The 18,051-nt window shown below is 42.5% G+C and overlaps 1 long non-coding RNA gene across 3 annotated transcripts in view; it reads right to left on the minus strand.

The window, feature by feature from the left end:
- LOC108245113 overlaps positions 1-18,051 on the minus strand; it is a 293,441-nt gene that overhangs the window by 105,562 nt on the left and 169,828 nt on the right. For all 3 annotated transcript variants that reach the window (XR_005232718.1, XR_005232716.1, XR_003039888.2), the window contains exons 6-7: positions 8,649-8,828; positions 3,208-3,269 (exon numbers count right to left, since the gene is read on the minus strand). This is a non-coding gene — a long non-coding RNA (uncharacterized LOC108245113). The remainder of the gene's footprint in view (positions 1-3,207; positions 3,270-8,648; positions 8,829-18,051) is intronic.

The following is an 18,051-nucleotide window of genomic DNA, read 5'->3' on the forward strand; positions in this document are numbered from 1 at the left end:
CTTCAGTATCTCTTAAACTGACTGAATTAAATCATTTTATGTGTTTTTTAACGTGAGTTGGCTGTGGTGGCCATCGTGAATTAAGTTGACCCCTAAAGTTAATCAGCTGCAGAGGTACAGACGTGGATCCATGGTGTGACTGGAGCCAAAAAGCTCCAGTTTTGTCTCATCTGTGGCAGAAACTTTGCGGCTTGTTGGTGAATTTCTGTCCGTCTTTGTGTTTTTCTGCCAGCAGTGGAGCCTCCTGGGTCGTCTTCCATCGTTAGGATTCAAAATGAGTTGGATGGCCCAATCAGAAAGTGGTGTACCTTCACCTTGGAGCTCTGCTTTAATGGTTTCTTTGGTCCTTTCTGCACCACCTGCACTAACCGTCTTATCAAGCTGGGTGTGGTGATCTGTGAGGTACTTCCTGGTGGGCCGTCCTGTTCCTCCTATTGGTCGAGTCATCTCATCGTCCACACCTGCAGAAGATCAGGCTCAACAGTGAGATCGGGTACTTAAGGCCGTGGTGGAGATCAGATGAGCGCTGGAGCATGGTTTGCCTTGTGGTAAAATCTCTTAGCCTTTTGTCTTACCTTGTGAACTCGGAGTATTTTTCCTAAATGTGCTTTTTGTGCTTCGTGCCCTGTTAGAGTTACCCTGTGGAGGACGCACTTACCTCAGCCATTCGGAATCCGTCGACTTGGAAACGCTCTACCTACGAGCACTCTCCTATGCTGGACTCACTCACCCTCTCTGTAAGAATAGTCTCTCCTGGAATTTAGCCACTCATTACAGCCTGTTAAATCTAGAAGAGTCTATCACATACTTACCCAGATCCGGACGCCTGTTGACTTACCGTGAACTTAGTCTCCTGTATCTGTCAGTCGCCGTGCTGCTCTCTCTTTGATTAGCTACAATCCTGACACTGGGGTTGCATTTCCTCTTGCATCCACGGCCTGAGAGGTTGGCTACAGTCGCATGGATCTTCTGCTTTTTAATAATCTTGTAGGAGCTGGTCTTGTAGCCTTCACCTTTAACTCGGACATCTTTAAACTTCTCTCCGAGCTCCTCAGACAGCTGTTTGCTTTCTCTGCTCCATGTTCGGAGGAACAACCACCCTACACCACCCATTGGCTGTTTGTTCCCTTTCAACAATCTGATGAAAAGCTCGAAGGCACCTACGATACTAATTAAGGTCAAACGCTTAGTTTGAAACATGACTATAATGACTGTATAATAATGGGTTTATTATAATAGGTACCAACAAATCTGTCCTTATTAAATAACCTTATTTAAATAACCAATCTAGTTTTCCAGCTTCTCTGCAGGTTTGAAACTTATATGCATTTATTGAGCACATAATGGCCTTCAGCAGTTAGGTGGAGGCAGAATAATCCTTTGAAGCACATCACACGTACAGCTGCTGCTCATCATGAGCGTGGAGGGAGCGCGCGCCGTGATGCATGTGTTTACATGTGTGTGTCCATGTGTCTGTGTGATGCATGTGTTTATTTGTGTGTGTGTGTGCTCGCCTGCAGGCCTGTCTCCTGAACCCCCTCGCACACCACCCCACACACACCTAAAAGTGATGGCTTTGAGTCACTGGCAACCCCGCTGCTAATTTATTTGTGCTGGGCATTATGGGAATTAATGTACCTGACATTCAGTGACAACAGCCGGTGCTTTGTGGCCCTTTTTTACCATTTCAACACATTCCTTCTGTACACACCGCTTCCTACTGAGAGCGTCCATCTTCCCAGGAAGCTGAAAGGAAAAACACACACTAACACACACGGCAGGCTCTGAACCTCTAGGTGCACGAGGCTGTTAGCGGCGGCTGATGATAGTAGCAAAACATTAACATAATAATTAGTGTCTTGTAATTGTTTCATTAAAACCAGTTGTTCCATTTCTCCTCTTGTTCTCCCAGAAGACGCCAGGCAGAGTTTGGACGTCAGCCAAAAGGAGGCTCGGGCCCCGCGTTCGCTCAAGATGTTCGCCAGCTCGCTGGGAAACCGGGGAGTTTTTCGCGGACGCACGCTCCGGCCATATGTGGAGGCCAAACAAACACGGAGAAATGAGCGTCGACGAGGCTCAGACCTCTCGAACCCACGATGAATTTGTAACCATGACGCGACACAAAAACACGCCTCCTCCTCCCGCTTCCTTGTGATCTCGCTTGTCAAGAAATAAAAGCATGTGTTGCACAGAGTCAGTCAATAATGAAGTAAATCCTGCACATTATGTCAAAGCCTTTAAAAGGTCACAAAGAATAATCGCGTTGGAAGCTGGCAGTTCATTTAGAGCTGCAAATGCAAACACAAGCACTCATGCATATACAGCGACTGCCTTCATTCAAGCTGAAATTAGCATTTTAAAGAGGAATTCCACTCGTTTACCGTTTAGTACCTGCCAGTCTGCATTTGTGAGCGACTCTTCCTAAAGCCACCGACTAAGGAGGTGAAACCTGCGATACCATTTACATTTAAATTATGCAGCTGCCGCGGTGCACTGTGTGTGTGTGTGGGCAGACAAAAGCTGATTGAGATGTATTTTACATGCAGAAAAATGAAAAAACCTGCGCCCTTAGTCACGGTTTGTGCTCCTCGCAGGTTCGCCTCAAATCCAAAAGACCTGATTTGTTCTCATTTCAAAGATACGTTCAGCTCTAAATCCTCACCTTCAACTTCTTGCTTGGTTGAGTCTCTTACTGCAAAACATCATTTATATACAGTTTGCATCCCATAATAAAGGCCTAGAACTCCTTGAAGGAATGCATATTGCCCGCTGCAGTTTTACACCATCTCACAATCTCATGAAAACCTGTGACGGCCATCTTGGATTGGACTGACTCCAAAAGTTGATCAGTTGTAGACGAAGATTCAGAGATTACTTCCTGAAAGTTTCCATCCAGCGCTTCATGAGATGTTTTGCTTCCAGACCAATAAAGTTGACTAGTAGTAGTATATATACTAAATTATATCTGAATAACTGTAAAACTGACTGAATTAGAGCCACTTTTGTCTTTCTTTAAGGTAAGCTGGCAGCCATCTTGAATCAATCTGACTCCAAAAGTTAATCGGGTTTAAATGTTTAATTATTACTTTCTGCACGTTTTATTAGAATGAGATGTTCAGAATCTGACTTTAAAAGCTGAACACAGTAAGTTAAGTTTGAAACAACCTTTGTTGATTTAATCAGGTTAAAATATAAGATTAAACTCACCCAAAGATGATTTTTGTTCTTTGATTGCATGCGAAGCTGGCAAACGGACGGTCGTACATGACCTGCGAAAAGAAGGAAAACAGCAAACTGTAAACTTTAAGTTAAATTCTGTAACATTTTCAGCACCAAAGAAAGTTTACAAGCTGACAAATGAAGAATAAATCTTTAAAATAATCATATTCTTCTGTTAAATGTGGTCATATTAACCTGGAGTCGGAGTCATGTGACCTTTTGTTTTACCTACAGAGAACAAAACTATTTCCAGTACATCACAGCTTATCCTCCTAATCCTGAGCTCCTACTGTGCACCAGCTTGAAAGGCGGGTGATAATGTAACCGTCTGTGTGTGTCACATGCAGCTGGACTTCCTGGATCTATATCTATTTTTGAACCTGATTGAATTCAGGGCAGCTGCCGAAGGTAAACCATCTGAGCAAACACATAATAAATGTCTTTAAATTGTACAAATATGGAGATAAAATCCCTAAGTCATACTGTGAGCCCCAACAGATCACATCAGATATTGTATGCAAGGCGGCGGGTGATATGCATTCCTTCTTAGATGTTATTTAGTTCTGTATTCTTTGTTTTGGTGTAAAGTTTAGATCAAATTTTGGAAATAAACTTATAAAATTTTTGTTTTGTTTCCACATTTTGTTTCATTTCTTCAAAGATTTCTTTTAGTTTGGGAGTTTATAATTTGTTTTTGGACCCCTAACCTGCAGGACACTGTTTACAGATCAGACTGGGTGAAGAAAACAAATATTAAATGGAATATTTCATCAATTTTTTTTTTTTTTTTTACTTGCTCCCTTGGAGCCTCCCCACCGACGAGGCCGGTTTGTTTTTCTGTCTCTGCTTCTGGAAATGTTATTGTCCATTTAAGTATTTGAAAAACAAACAACATTTGGCATTTCCTTCCTTTTCCTGTAGTATAGTGACCCCTCAAACCCAGGTTTGTAATAAATAGTAGTTTTTACGTGTCGACACACTCCCAGTTTCGACGTGGATTTTAATGTCTTCGGTTAGTAGACGGCCTGAACAGTTCGATGTTTATGATTTGTTATTTAACGTCATTTTGTTTTGGCAACATTTAATCCATCACTGAAGCATCAAATTGGAAAAAACCAAACTTCTTTATATAACCAAAACTGACTTTAACTTAAATCTCTTGCTTCACTTAAGCTTTAAAGATGCAAACAGAGATCATCACATCTTGTTCCAAACTGTATAATAGAGTCAATTTTAGACAAAGCTTGACGTCCAGCGCTTTTAAACCAATATAAATGCTTGTTAAATGACAAAACCTGGCTTAGAAAACTGAAAAATTGCAATCTTCTTTGGAAAAAACCACAACTTTGGCTCCATTTATTGAAATCTCTAAATTGAAATGAATACCTCGAGTGGCACTTAACAAATGTAAACAATAAACACCCAAACAGCTCTGACAGCTCTGCAACAAATGCGCTGAAACTTTGTTTCCCCGCAGTGTTTTTGTGTCCCTGAACGCGCTGCCAGATGACCCGACACACATGAACACACACCGCTGTGGCTCTGCAGCTGCCTGCTCTCCACGCCGGCTCTCAGCGAGGAGACACGGGAGGCAGCGAGACGCCGCTCGGCCAAAAGCAGGCTGGGGAGGAGGCCCTGCGTGCGAGTGTGTGCGAGTGTGTGCGTGTGTGTGTGCGTGGATGGTTAGATACCACCGGCAGGGATTTGACATTTACTGTTTTTTGACAAACCTCTGACGAGCGGCTCCCGCAGATCATTATCAAAGCATTTCTGTCTGGATAATCGAGATGAATGCTTCCGAACACAAGTGCGATCATTTTTGTGGAGCAACTCTCGAGGATCCAGCTCAGGAGGGGTGAGGAGGAGGAGAAGGGGGGGGGGGGGGCTAACACATACATTTCCATTTTCCCAAAGACAGATTTGTTGGCAGCGCCAATATAAAGCAACACCCCAGTGTTGACAATGTTTCTGTCAACTTATTGAATCTTCAACAGAAAAAGGGGCAATCTCGGAGGCAGATTGCAATCTAAAAACATTGATAAATAAATACCGGGGATATGAATGTGTTTGTTTGTTTGTTTGTTTGTTTGTGCTGGCTGTTGATTTAATCCCAGCTCGCCTTAGAAACATCCCCAAAGACTGATTGGTGTCGTGCACTGCAATTAACTCCGCGAGCACCATCTATAAATCAACTTCCTGAACTCGGCGTGGAGGAGATGATGTTTGGGAAATTAGCACCATCCGCCGCTCGGCAAAAAGAGGAGGATGGAGGGCTGATTTTCAAAATAACGGCCCCTCTAATATCTGATATTCACAACTTTCAGAAAATCACGTCGATTCTTTGAGGCGCCGTGGGGGAGGACGCGCTTTCATTTTCTTTCCAGTGGCGAGCGCGCTTTTTTTATTTTTTATTTTGTATCTTAACTGATCGCCTGTTTGGTTGCTATTGAAGCGCCGCCGCCTCCCTCATATTGGCGCCGTACGCCTTCATGGCGTTATGAGCCATGAGTTGCTGTCACTGCTGTCAGCATGAGGAGCATTTAGGTCAATTATCGTTCCATTCACCATCTACTTAGATTAGGAAAAGCACTTATTTGCCCGCGCAGTCCGAGCAGAGTAATACTTCTCTGTCTGAGGCGGGTGTATCAAGAGGATGCTTTATTGCTTTACTTATTCATGTTTCATTTGCCATTCCTTCTGTGAGTGTATTCAGATACAGATACAGACAAATGTGTTTGAACCCTTTTGTTAAAGAAAAACACACAGTGGTCGCTGGAATAACCTGAAACTGACAGAAGTAATAAGAAAAAAAATTACTAAAAACTAATAAAAACTAATAAAACTAATAAAAACTAATAAAAGTCAGTTATTGCTTTTAGATTCTGGTTCAACAAAATTATTTTGGAAAAGAAATAAATAAAACTGATATAAAAAGACAAACTAATCTGTCCACAGGGACATGTTAAACTCAGGTGTGTCTTTGGTCCTGTAGTCAGTCAGGCTGCCTGTTTAAAGGCGGACAGGTAGTCACAGGGCTGTTTAGGATCATGGTGTGTACCACACTGAACATGGGGGACAGGAAGCTGAGGACAGTTGTCTCAGGAGCTCAGAGAGACAATAATTGAGCTGCAGGTTGAAGGTAAATACTATCAGACCGTCTCCAAGCAGCTGGATGTCCCTGAGACTACAGAAGGTCCACAGGACTGGAGACAACCTCCCTGGACGTGTCCACAAGAGGACAGCTGGTGACAAACTGAAGAGACGGATCGTATGGATGATAACCAAAGAGGTCAGAGGTGAACTCCAAGGTCAAAGGTCATCAGATTACACCATCTGTCTGTTTGAGACAAAGTGGACTTAATAGAAGAAGACACAAAGCTGCTGGGTGTCCACAGACCCAAACCAGAACCAAAGAACAGAACCCTGAACCTACAGGGGAACATGGAGGAGGCTCGGTTCTGTTCTGGGTCCAATGAAATCTCAAGACTATCAAGGTAAAGTGCTGCCTGGTCTCAGTCGCAGCTCATGGTTCCAACAGGAGCCGAAACATCTGGAGAAGGAACCTTTCAGACCTGAGACAGCTGCAGCTGTTTGCTCAGGAGGAGTGGGCCAGAACACCTGTGGACACCTGTGGACACCTGAGGACACCTGTGGACACCTGAGGACACCTGTGGACAGGTGCAGAGGTCTCAGAGGTACAGAAACCACCTGCCTGCACTGATCAACAATCCTTTTTGTTGAGGTCAGTTTCATTAGTTTGTTTTAAAATAATTCTGTTGAACCAACAATTCAAAACCAGTGACTGAGTTAAATTAGTTTATTTTTATTTATTTTTTCTTTTTACTGTTGTCAGTTTTAATTTTTTTCAGTGATCCTTGTGGGATTTTTCTCTTTATAAAAGGGTACAAATAAATTTATTCTCATCTGTTTGTGCAGTTGCTGTTTGTTCGCCTGCAAGAACAGCTGATAATCCTGTTTACTCCTCTTTTCCTCACTTTTTTCAAATTTCTCGTCTTTGAGACTTATCCATGGAAGGGAGCGCAGCCCCTAACCTTTCTACCCCCCCCAAAAAAAAGGAACAAACAGAATATATCCCCCCTTCCTGGAAATATTTGATGCCCTCTCTGAATATTTAAAACACAGCAGCAGCACAGTCAGCGCAGAGAAATTACCAGAACTATCTGGGCCATTGACAGGCCTCCCCTGTGGTCAAATGAGCTGTGTTTGGTGAGTCGACCCCCCCACCAACCCACCAACCCGGACCACTCTGGATTCTTTGGCTCTCCGTAGATAACCAGCAGGGAGGAGGAGATAAATTTGGGTGAGTGCGAGCGTTTGGACAAGTGTGTCTGTGCTGTTGGACTCTGCTCTGAAAGATTTGTGGGGTGCAGAACTCACAAAAACCTGCACTTCGCTTCTAATTTCTTCACAATAAAAACCTCTTCCCAAACGTTGTGCTTTACTTTGGACCAGTGGGGCCTTTTGCTTTTTCCCCCTGATTATAGACCTATAATCATCTCTCAGGGTTCAGTGGTTCAGATTGAAAGAACGGTCGTGGTTGGGAAGACTTTTGCTTTGTGCTCCGACATGTTTTACCTTTTTGGACCTATTTTTTTTTTTAGTTGTGCCAATGCATAAACATTAAAACGCTCTTATTGTGTAAATGTTGACTCAGCATTCACACCGTTGCTTTCCTGTATCAAACTACTTGTGTGAGGCAACTCTGGGACGGTTTGGTGACGAATGAAACTAAACTGTGACTGACTGGAGATTAAAAAAAGGAGAATGAAATGCAATCAAATTTAAAACACTTTGAGACTAAATTACAACATGACTTTGAAGGAATGTTGCAGGTTTGCTGTCACATGCAGAGGTAAATGTGTCGTAACTGCCAATTAAAACTGACTGCAGATAAAAAGTTTGTGTATTTTCTCACATTTCTGTGTCTCCAACTCGTCGCCAACAGTAACAAACCAATGAAATACAGGCAGATTTTCTAACCAACATGTTGGTTTTAATCCTTGGATGATAACCAAAGGTACACCATGACACCCTCACCTTTAAAAACAAATAAAAACTTTAAATTGGAAACCTAACGTCTTGGTTGGTGTTTTGTTTTTGAAATCTAGTCTTTAAACCTGTTAGCTTGAATAATTTTTGGTGCAAACTTCTAATAAAGATTGGTGTTATCTTTAGGTTGCAACATGTTAGAGACAGAATCTGGTTAAGCTGATCATGAAGGATTAAACTTGTCCAACCATGTTCTGGATGGGTTAGTCCATGTCCAATCCTTCCTGAATGTAAAGATTTCCTCAACAAAGAGAACAGCACAGGTGGCTCGGTGAATTCCTTCCACTCGCGGTATCTCTTCTGCTCTAGGTGATAACATTTCGAGCAGTTTGTGATTGCTCTGACCCTCTGGCACTCACTCGGCCCCTCCTGGCCCGCCACCGGCGTCGGGGGAGATCCTGATCCAGAGAAGCTATGGCTGCTCCTCAAACCCGCCGGCAGATGCTCCCTCTCCCCTGCCTCGCCAGCCGGCACCGTGCCTCCTCCGACATGCCTGCGTGTCGGCCTGCACGGCTTCATCTGTCCATTCGTCCGTCCATCTGTCCATCAAACAGCAGAAAAGTGCACAATGGGAGGATTGAGGTATTCGCTGCCTCGTGGAGCGTTCAAATAATATCTAAAACAGGAGGGAAATTGTTTATTAAAGACAATATGTTCCCATGAATCATTTACTGAGTGACGGGTTTCAGTGCTGGCTGATGAATGATTGATGGAAACATGTGACAGCTCTGAGCCTTTTTCCGGTTTCTGGATATTTTAAGATGCCAAATGTGCAGGACAATGGATCCTAAAACAGGACAGATTCAGACAATTAAAACAAAAGTGGTCATTTTCATGAATCAAAAGTTAAAAACAGTCTCGGTTCAGTATCAGTGCTTGAATTAAACTCGAATTAAACTTGATTATCAGCTGGTTTTTAAACAACTTTAACCATAAAAGAGATTTACAGAAAAGCAAACAGACCTCAGATCAGCTTCAGGGGTTTAAAGAGACAAACAAATATTGTGATTAAACTTAAGTTTCTTTTCTTTTCTTTTCAGCTCACAATGAATTCTGTTTATCATGCGAGTCAGAATTTAAACTGTTGTTTTACTGGTTTTATTTATTAATTATTTGCATTCTTTGTGCTATTTTAACCACAAATACATCAAAACGTTCGTCTCATTCAGGAGATGGCTGCTGTGTAGTTTGGTTTTTGTAACTTTTATACTTTTCAAAACATTTAACTATTTTCAAAGGTTTGTTTTACAGAAATACAGAGATCTCTTCAATATCCTCCTCTTTAAAATCTGCTTTAGCATATGGGCTCTTCTTACAGCTTTTAGCTGATCTTTTGCTGCTTTTAGCCTTCAGCTATGGTTTAGCTAAAGCTAGCTTTTAGCTAGCCTTTTGCTACTTTCAGCTTTTGAGTTTAGGTTTGGAGTTCAGAAGTGAATGAAAATAAATGCAGCGTTCCAATAAGGACAGAAAAACAAAGTTGTGTGTTTTTATCTGCCTGTTGGCAAAATATCTCATGAATTAGTGGACAGATTTTAATAATAGTAGCACCAGCAGATCACACAAGATCTGCATTTCAGACTCTGGCCCGCGAGGCAGCGGTGATAAGCCTTAAAGAAATGCTAATTTACTGTCATGCTGTTGTGTTAAAAACACCTCTTCACAGTTTCGTAGAACATAAACTTTGTTTTCTGTGGCTCCAAAGTTCATCAGCATGTGACTAATAGCAGCAAAGCATCATTATTATGTGTACTGAGCATTTCCAAATCCTGTCACAGATTTTACAAATGGGAAACTTTCTCGACAGCACACTTGTTAATGAATATATCATCCCAATAATGGCTGAAACTCTGTTTGTCTTGTGTGTGTTTTTTTCTTCCAGTGGCTGATGAACTCTGGAAGGGGCCACCGGCCATCTGCGGTCTCATGTTAGTGTGTGTTTGTGTGCGAGCTGTGGTCCAGCGTCCACTGGGGACACTCGGCTGCTGCCCCATTTCTCTCGCTCTCATGTCGGACCGGGACCATCTGATGGGATGGGGAGTGGAAGGGAAGGGGGGGCGGCGGCGGCAGCTAAAGACCAGTGTCACATGTCTATATTTGGCCGTCGCTGCTGTTGCTGCCAGGGCCCAGCACTGCAGTTGTTTTCCAAAATTCACGGGGGCAATCGATGATAATGAGGAAGGACATTTTAATTAGGACCGTCGCAACCTGGGTGAGGCACGCCGGCTCGCTCTGCGGGGGGGAGACAATCCGAGCGGGAGGGTGTCTGCTCGCCATCGCACCTCCTTCTGGGAGGGTGAAAGTCTCGCCGCATTTTTTAGGGGAAAATTAAACCAAATCTGGACAAAGCTTTACTTTGATGCAAACTTTCTTGGCAGCTCTGTTTTACAGTTAAATGGATAACGGTCGTGTCATAGTTTAGCTCGCTCCAGATTAAATTAAACCTGCTGAGTGGAAACTCTCTGCTTCCACACGCTGACCTAACTGGAGAGATTTCACTCAGTCACCGGCGAAGGTTAGCAGCAGCGTTTCAAGCATCGCAGCTGGACTTTTAACCCAGTTACTGATTCATGACACGGAAACGCCAGTCTCTTAAAGACACAGACATCTTTATCACCTGCTGCCGAGAGACAAAGGCAGGTGATGATGTTTGAGTGTGTCTCTCATGGACTTCTAGACGACTTTTACTGAAACTTACAGAAAGCAGTCTTTGCGTCTACAAGTCAACCACATTCAAGATGGCCACCACGGTCAATGGATGTTAAAAACACAAAAATGGATTAAATGCAGTCCATTTTACAGATCCTGAGCTCAGACTTGATGCTGCAGAGAGTCATGAACACATCCTGAGGCCTAATCCACCTGTAGCTGGATATCTGGTAAACCGAATAGTTTTTTTGATGCGATTTGGCCTTTCATCCACACGTTACCTCCGTTTAATAGCATTAAAAATGACTGATAAAGAAAACTCCAGCTAAAGAGAAGATTGGTGAATTCTCTTTTTTTGTCTTTGCGTGTGGATGTTGGTAACTGGAGATTTAAAGGACTGCGACAAGTAATGCGACGCTGTCGATTGTTAGCGTTTGACCCTGCAGTAAAGGGAAAATGTCTGCTATCACAGAGGGGCTGATTTTTACCTCGGTTCAGACGCTTTTTGCCTGTTTGTTTCCACAAACCCAACTGCTACAACACGTTGAAAGGCAAAGAAGAAGGAGCGCTCTGAGGGCAGCGGTTTCACACCAGCTGTCCATCCCGATACGGAGGCACGATGCCGCCGCCATTCAACGTCGCCATCGCCGGTTTTAAATCTGCGATCATAAATGATCTCTTTATGTGTTTGGCATATTTAAAACAACGCTCAGTGATGAATTTCAGCAGGGTGTGTGAGGATGAACACACTTTAAACCAATCCTGTGTGGATGGTATCATTTCTTCAAACAATGTGGCAATATATTTTGTTTACGTGTGGACTGAGAGTGACATCAGGGAATTATTTTATCTACAACTCCAGGTGATTTTACTTTTAAACTTTGGGATGAAAAGCAGCGAGCAATATACATCCCATCAAGGAATGCTAGGCCTTTAATTGTCTTAAAGTCTAGTTTGTTTTCAACTTGCAGGTCATGCAAACACTGCAGTTATGGAGCCAACTTCGTCGGTTATTCATCCATTTTCTCATGGAATTTAACATTCAGATCAATCATCCCAGTCACAAAAGAAAGTCTGCGAAATTAGCCAAACCTCAAGGTGATGTTTCATGATGGTCCCAGGAACATTCTGCAGAAATTCAACCAAGTAAGTTTCTAATAAATCAACCAGACGGCTTTCGTTCCACTGCAGTTTGATTGAAAAACGTCCACATTTGGAAGAGAATGATGGTGAAGCTATAGAGGCTCACATCTCCAGTGTGTGACCATCATCACGTGCAGCGAGGGGAAATAATTATTTGATCTCCTGCTGATTTTGTATGTTTGCCCACAAAGAAATGAACAGTCTATTTCTGTTATTTATTTATTTTTTCATTTTTCTTTTTTCAGTTGTATCAATTTAATAGAAAGAGACAAAATATTAACTAAAAAAATCCACAAGAAACGCATCGCATGAAAGTTAAAAATGGACTTGCAAATCATTGAGAAAAAGAAAAAAAGTGTTTGACTCTCTACGATCCAGGCAGAATCCCATATGGCACACGAATGATCAATCCATCCCAGACTCTCCTGATCTTCAGCTGAACATCTACTACATGTTCAGCAGCAAACGAAACTTTGCCAGCGGACATGGATGTGCTTGAGATGGGACCTTCTGGACACTGCGACGCGTCAGTCCATTAGGACATGGCGTGGGCTTGGTGTCTCTGCTTCCAACTGCATTCAGATCATCAACAAGCTCCTCACGTGTAGCTGTAGGCTTCACCTTTCTCATCATCTTCCTCACCCAGTGAGGCCAGTTCTTGCATGGAGCTCCAGCCTGAGGGCGGCTGATACATTTCTGAATAACAGCACCACCAAATCTCATAAACCCATATTTTATTCACAATGGAACAAAGTAATTATATCAAATGTACCTTTTTTTAAATTAATATGATGGCAGCAACACGTCTCTCTGAAGATGTTCCAGATGTTCCCCTCTGTGCAGCATCTGTAAACATCTGGACCTGAGGTTGTCCCATTCTGTCTGTGAACATCTGGACCTGAGGTCGTCCCATTCTGTCTGTAAACATCTGGACCTGAGGTTGTCCCATTCTGTCTGTTCAACAGTCCTGGATGGGAGCAGATGTTGTTCTAACACCTGGAGATCCTTTCCAGAGGCATTAATGCACCCCCATACCATCAGAGAGGCAGGCTGACCTCAGAACAGTTCTCCTCTTTGGTCCAGAGGAGACACATCTGTTCACATCTGGCTTCTTCTTTGCCTGATAGAGCTTTAAGCAGCATCTGTGGACGGCACGGTGAGCTGTGTTTACAGACAGTGTTCCTGAGCCCATGCACTGATGTCCAGAACAGAATTAACATTTTGAAATTGTTCCATTATTTAAAGACATTATTCTGCAGACTGACTATCTTTACTTCTATTACTTGAATTCAGCCTTTCTAAAATGCTCGTTTTATACCCAGTCTTGTTACTAACCTGCAGCCAATTAACCAAAATGTTCCTCCAGCTGTTTTTATTCGTACCACTTACTTTTACAGCCTTTTTTCTTTGACCCTGGAACAACTTCTTCTGGGATGCGTTGCTGCCATAAAATTCAAAATTACCTTATTTTTTCCTGAATCTATTTCTAAATTATATTTGATGTTTACTATGTTCTATTCTGCATAAAACATGGGTTTATGAGTTTTGCGAATTTTGTTTTTAATTTACATTTTTTTTAAACCCGTCTCCTTCCATCAAAATAAAATCTCCATAAAAATTAGAGACTGTTCATTTCTTTGTAAGTGGATAAACTTACAAAATCAGCAGGAGGTCAAATCATTTTTATACTCGCCGTAGCTGTTTTTGAGTGAATGTAGCCGACGAGAAGCCTTCCACTTTAAAGCTCCCGTATTGTTCAGTAACAGGGTGGAGCTGGCAACGAGCACCATAAATGTGTTTTTCATCTTAATGATTTGCATATCTGTCCTAATGATTTTCCAAAATTCATCAAGTTTCTGCTCTCAGTTTGAGGAAAACTATGTTCTCTGAGTGACAATCATGCACATCACTGACATGCAGCCTGGACAAGCGTGTTCCAGCCTTTCCTGCCATGCCTGCAGGTTATTATAAGCTATTTGCACATTGTGAAATCAAGTGGTACGAAGAAATAAATCAAAGGAGGGCAAAACTCATAACATAGCATGAAATCTGACCAAAACTGCCTGCAGGAAAGGACAGAGAAACTCATTATGCATATTTTGGTCAAAAAGTAGAGTAAGAAAATTTAAAAAATGGGATTTAAAAAAATAAAACAAACCAATTGTCTCATGAGGGATCAGCAATCAGCGTCTAATGAGATCAGGAAAAGAATAAACTTTAACTTTTAGATCACAAACGATCAGCAGCAAAGAACCAACTTTAACGAGTATCCCCTTTGCCTCGAAAATGTTTCTGTATAATCAGAAGAAAAATAAATCTTTCATGAATGCAAAAAAAAAGAAGCAGCGCTTATATGTGTGCTAGATGAAAACAAAGCAATAAGCCCGCTGCCACTCTATTTAATATTCACTCTCTACATCCCCGAGCAAAAACTGTACAAGGTGTTAGAAGAAAGGCCTGAACTGCGTCACAGCACAAGTGCAAAAGTTAGGAAGAACTGCATAAATAATCATGACTGTGTGTGTGTGTACGTGGACAAACAACAGTTAAACAAACCCACTGCCCAATCCGTGGTAATTCCATAAAATAAAAAAAACGAAAACGGCTGAAAACCTGAGAAAAGCCAATGGCGAGTGGCGCACTAATCAACTAAAGGCAACATCAGAAAGAATAGGTAATTTGAGGCACAAAAAGAATAAGTAATTTGGGAGGCACATACCCAAGTGGCCAAATTATTTATGCCTAATGGAACGGGGGTGTGTGCATTCATTTGCAATTAACCAATGTGCTTTATTACCTGTCAGTGGAAGCGCTCACTAATGCAGCAGAGAGTCCCGCTCTGCGACGCCTTTAATTACAGGCTGAGGTGTGGAGGCACTTCCTGCTGCAAGGAAAGGATCTTCGTACCTTTTCCACTGGTGTCGGGCCGCCTGCAAACTTTGGATCCTAATGAACCTTTGGCTGATTTTGAACCTTTCAGAGGAAAGAACGAGCCTCTGATTTAAACAAAAAGGGTCTTCCAGCAGCTGTTAGACAACCAACAAACGTCTGCGATTCTTCTTCTTGTCCAACAATGAAAAGCAGTATATTTTAGGATCTGCATTCATTATTTAGTCTTAACTATATCGTTTTTCAGTCAGTGTTTTTATCACGACTGTATAGTTTCTCATTTATTTTTCATTGCTGTTATTGTTTTAATGTGTGCTTCACTGTGCTGCTGATACAAACACTGGGCTTTCCCCACAGAGGGACAAAGAAAAGATTACTCTGCTCTGCAAAATAACTCAACAAGTTCAGCTCGATTTGGTTTTCCTTTAGCAGAAAGAGTCAAACATCCAACGTAACCTATTTCTCTGTTGAACCCCTGCAGCTCTGCATCATCCTCTGTTTAATGTTTGAAATTTAACGTTAAATGGTTTTAACCCCTGAAAAGTCCAGTTTTTACTTCAAAAGTCTGAATATTCTGTATTTATTCAATGTGGCTCTTGTTGCTGCACACAATAAGGTGCAAACATGTGTTTACATCTGCATCACTTGCAGTTGTTTTGTTTTTTTTGCTAATTTTTGCTTTTTATTAGAACCTTTTTCCGCTTCGAACCTCTCTGATTTCCCCTTTGGCCTTTGCAATATTCACCATGTATATCTGGGAGCTGAAGTGTCCTGTTGTTGCACTCCGTGTTCTTCGAATCTTTAAATAAGAGCGTTCTCTGAGGGAATACAATCTAAAATGTAAATGCTTCCTGCGTTGCTAAATAAAGCCTCCGCTCTCCCCGCGTGCTGCACACCGAGCCGCTGCAGCCATTAAGGTGCAGCGCAAAGACACATAAGGCCTCTAACGATGTATTCTTCTTAATTATATATATGGAAACCTTTATATTCCCTAGAAGGCCTGGTGTATTTAAAGAAAGCAGAGTCCTGCCAACATTTCTCCTCTCAGGGATCCCATACTTAACAGGAGATCTGCTCTTAAGGGAGCCTCCTCTGGGTAGGCAGGCTGCAAGGAGCCAATCACAACCGCAGTGGTGCCACGCGGTGCCAACGCAGACCCCCACACCGTCAGGCTCATTACGTGCATTTGAAGAGTGGCTTCTGCAGATGAGACATTTCTGTGTGAACGCAGCAGTTTAAGGGGGTCATTAGTTAAGGAATGGGGTTCTGGATCCACTGTTTGTTTTGTAAAACGGGTTTCCAAGTTCAGACGGTCTGGTTCAAATTATAACCTAAATTTAAAGGCCTAGCATTCCTTAGACTAATGCACATCACCCACCGTTAGTGTTTTAGACTCAAATCACCTCATGCTGAAAAATGAAAAACAGTCAAACCTTGAAAGTGACATTATCCACACCCTCATGGCATATTTCAATTTCTTGCATGATCTGTTAGAGCTCAGAGTTGGTGTTAGGGCAAAGATTCCCAGTCCTGGTCCTGGAGGAACACCATCCTGCAGGTTTTAGGTGTTTCCCTGCTTTGACACCTGATCTGAATGACTGAGTGATGAACGGGCGTCTGCAGAACCTGAAGACCTGCTGAGGAGCATGGAAACATCTAAAACCTGCAGGACGGAGGTCCTCCAGGACCAGGGTCTGGAACCGCTACGTTAGGGATCACTCTCAGCTGCAACCTCACCAAATTTTAGCTGAGTATCTGTAAAATGAACCGAGTTGTAGCCATTTCTGTGTTTTTAAGGTCAGTTGGCTGTGGTGGCCATCTTGAATTGGGTTGACTCTAAAAGTTAATCAGCAGCAGATACATACTAGGTGATCATTTCCTTAAAGTTTCATTCAATTTCATGAGATGTTTGAGTAACAGACACATGAAAAGACAGGCAAAAACATAATCACCCGTCTTCACTTTCTGGTGTAAGTGATGTGTAAGTGAAATGCAATGAGATGGCATTTCAGATCAACTGTAAACCTACTTCTCTTGAACAGGTAATGCTTCCACTTTGATAAAAAGGCTCGGCTCATATAGCAGCACGTATCTGTAGCGCTAAAGCAGCTGCTTATCACCCCTCCCAGGCCCTTTGACTCATCATCCAAGTCACCGCAGTGTGTAGTCAAACTTTAGGAGAGCTCCAGGGGTCCATCGGCAGGAAACGAGCGCTAATTGTGCTAATGAGCTTGTTTGGATAAGCCCTCATTTCTCCCTCCGTTCCCCCTCAGCGGCACGAGCGGCCATCTGACTCCCAGACACTTCCAGGCACACTTGGGATGGGCCGGTTCTGACGGTGACAGGCCCCGATCGAGGCTTGGTGTGCATTTATCACCAGTAATAAAAATCTCTGACACAGAGGCTTTCACTAATCCATCATTGCTCGTTTAGGATATAAGTTTAGCTTCGGCCTGACAGAAGTGAGGGATTATTGCTATTAGAGGAAGATCTTTTGTTTTGATGGCCCTTCTTAATGGGGTTGCATTAGGGGAAATCCTAGGGGCCAGTTTTTGGGTGATTAAGCAAGCAACACATTTACAAGTCACTAATTGAGAGAACAATGCCAGAAACCTAAGGAGTGCCGAGCTGTAATGAACTGAGGCTCCCTCAGCTAGCTTTAGCTAACGTTGCGGCTCGAGAATACACAAAACGCTGCTGCTGCACGTGTAGAGGGACTCCTTCGGATACAGATGTGTTTGTTTTCATTTATCGGGACTTACTGAGAGCAAACAACACCAGGCTGCAGGGGACGGATTCTGGAAAACTTTTCAGACAGAAATAAGGTGGATTGATTCAGACAGCTAAAGGAGGACGCGTGATTTTCACTCTAATTTACCAAAATATCTGTCAAAGTTTTTTACTTTAAGTCTGAATCTCCTGAGAGTTCAAATATTTCTGCCAGTTTGTAGTAAAATCTGCTCAGACTGACGTTTGTAAGGCAGTAAACATGATTTAAAAAGGATGTTTTTTGCTGTAAAACACCACAAAGCACGCAAAGTTTCCAGGAGGTCTTCAAAATAAAAGCGCACTTTGTTTTTGTAG

This window comes from Kryptolebias marmoratus, linkage group LG23, assembly GCF_001649575.2.
Source record: "Kryptolebias marmoratus isolate JLee-2015 linkage group LG23, ASM164957v2, whole genome shotgun sequence".
NCBI classification, from domain to species: domain Eukaryota; kingdom Metazoa; phylum Chordata; class Actinopteri; order Cyprinodontiformes; family Rivulidae; genus Kryptolebias; species Kryptolebias marmoratus.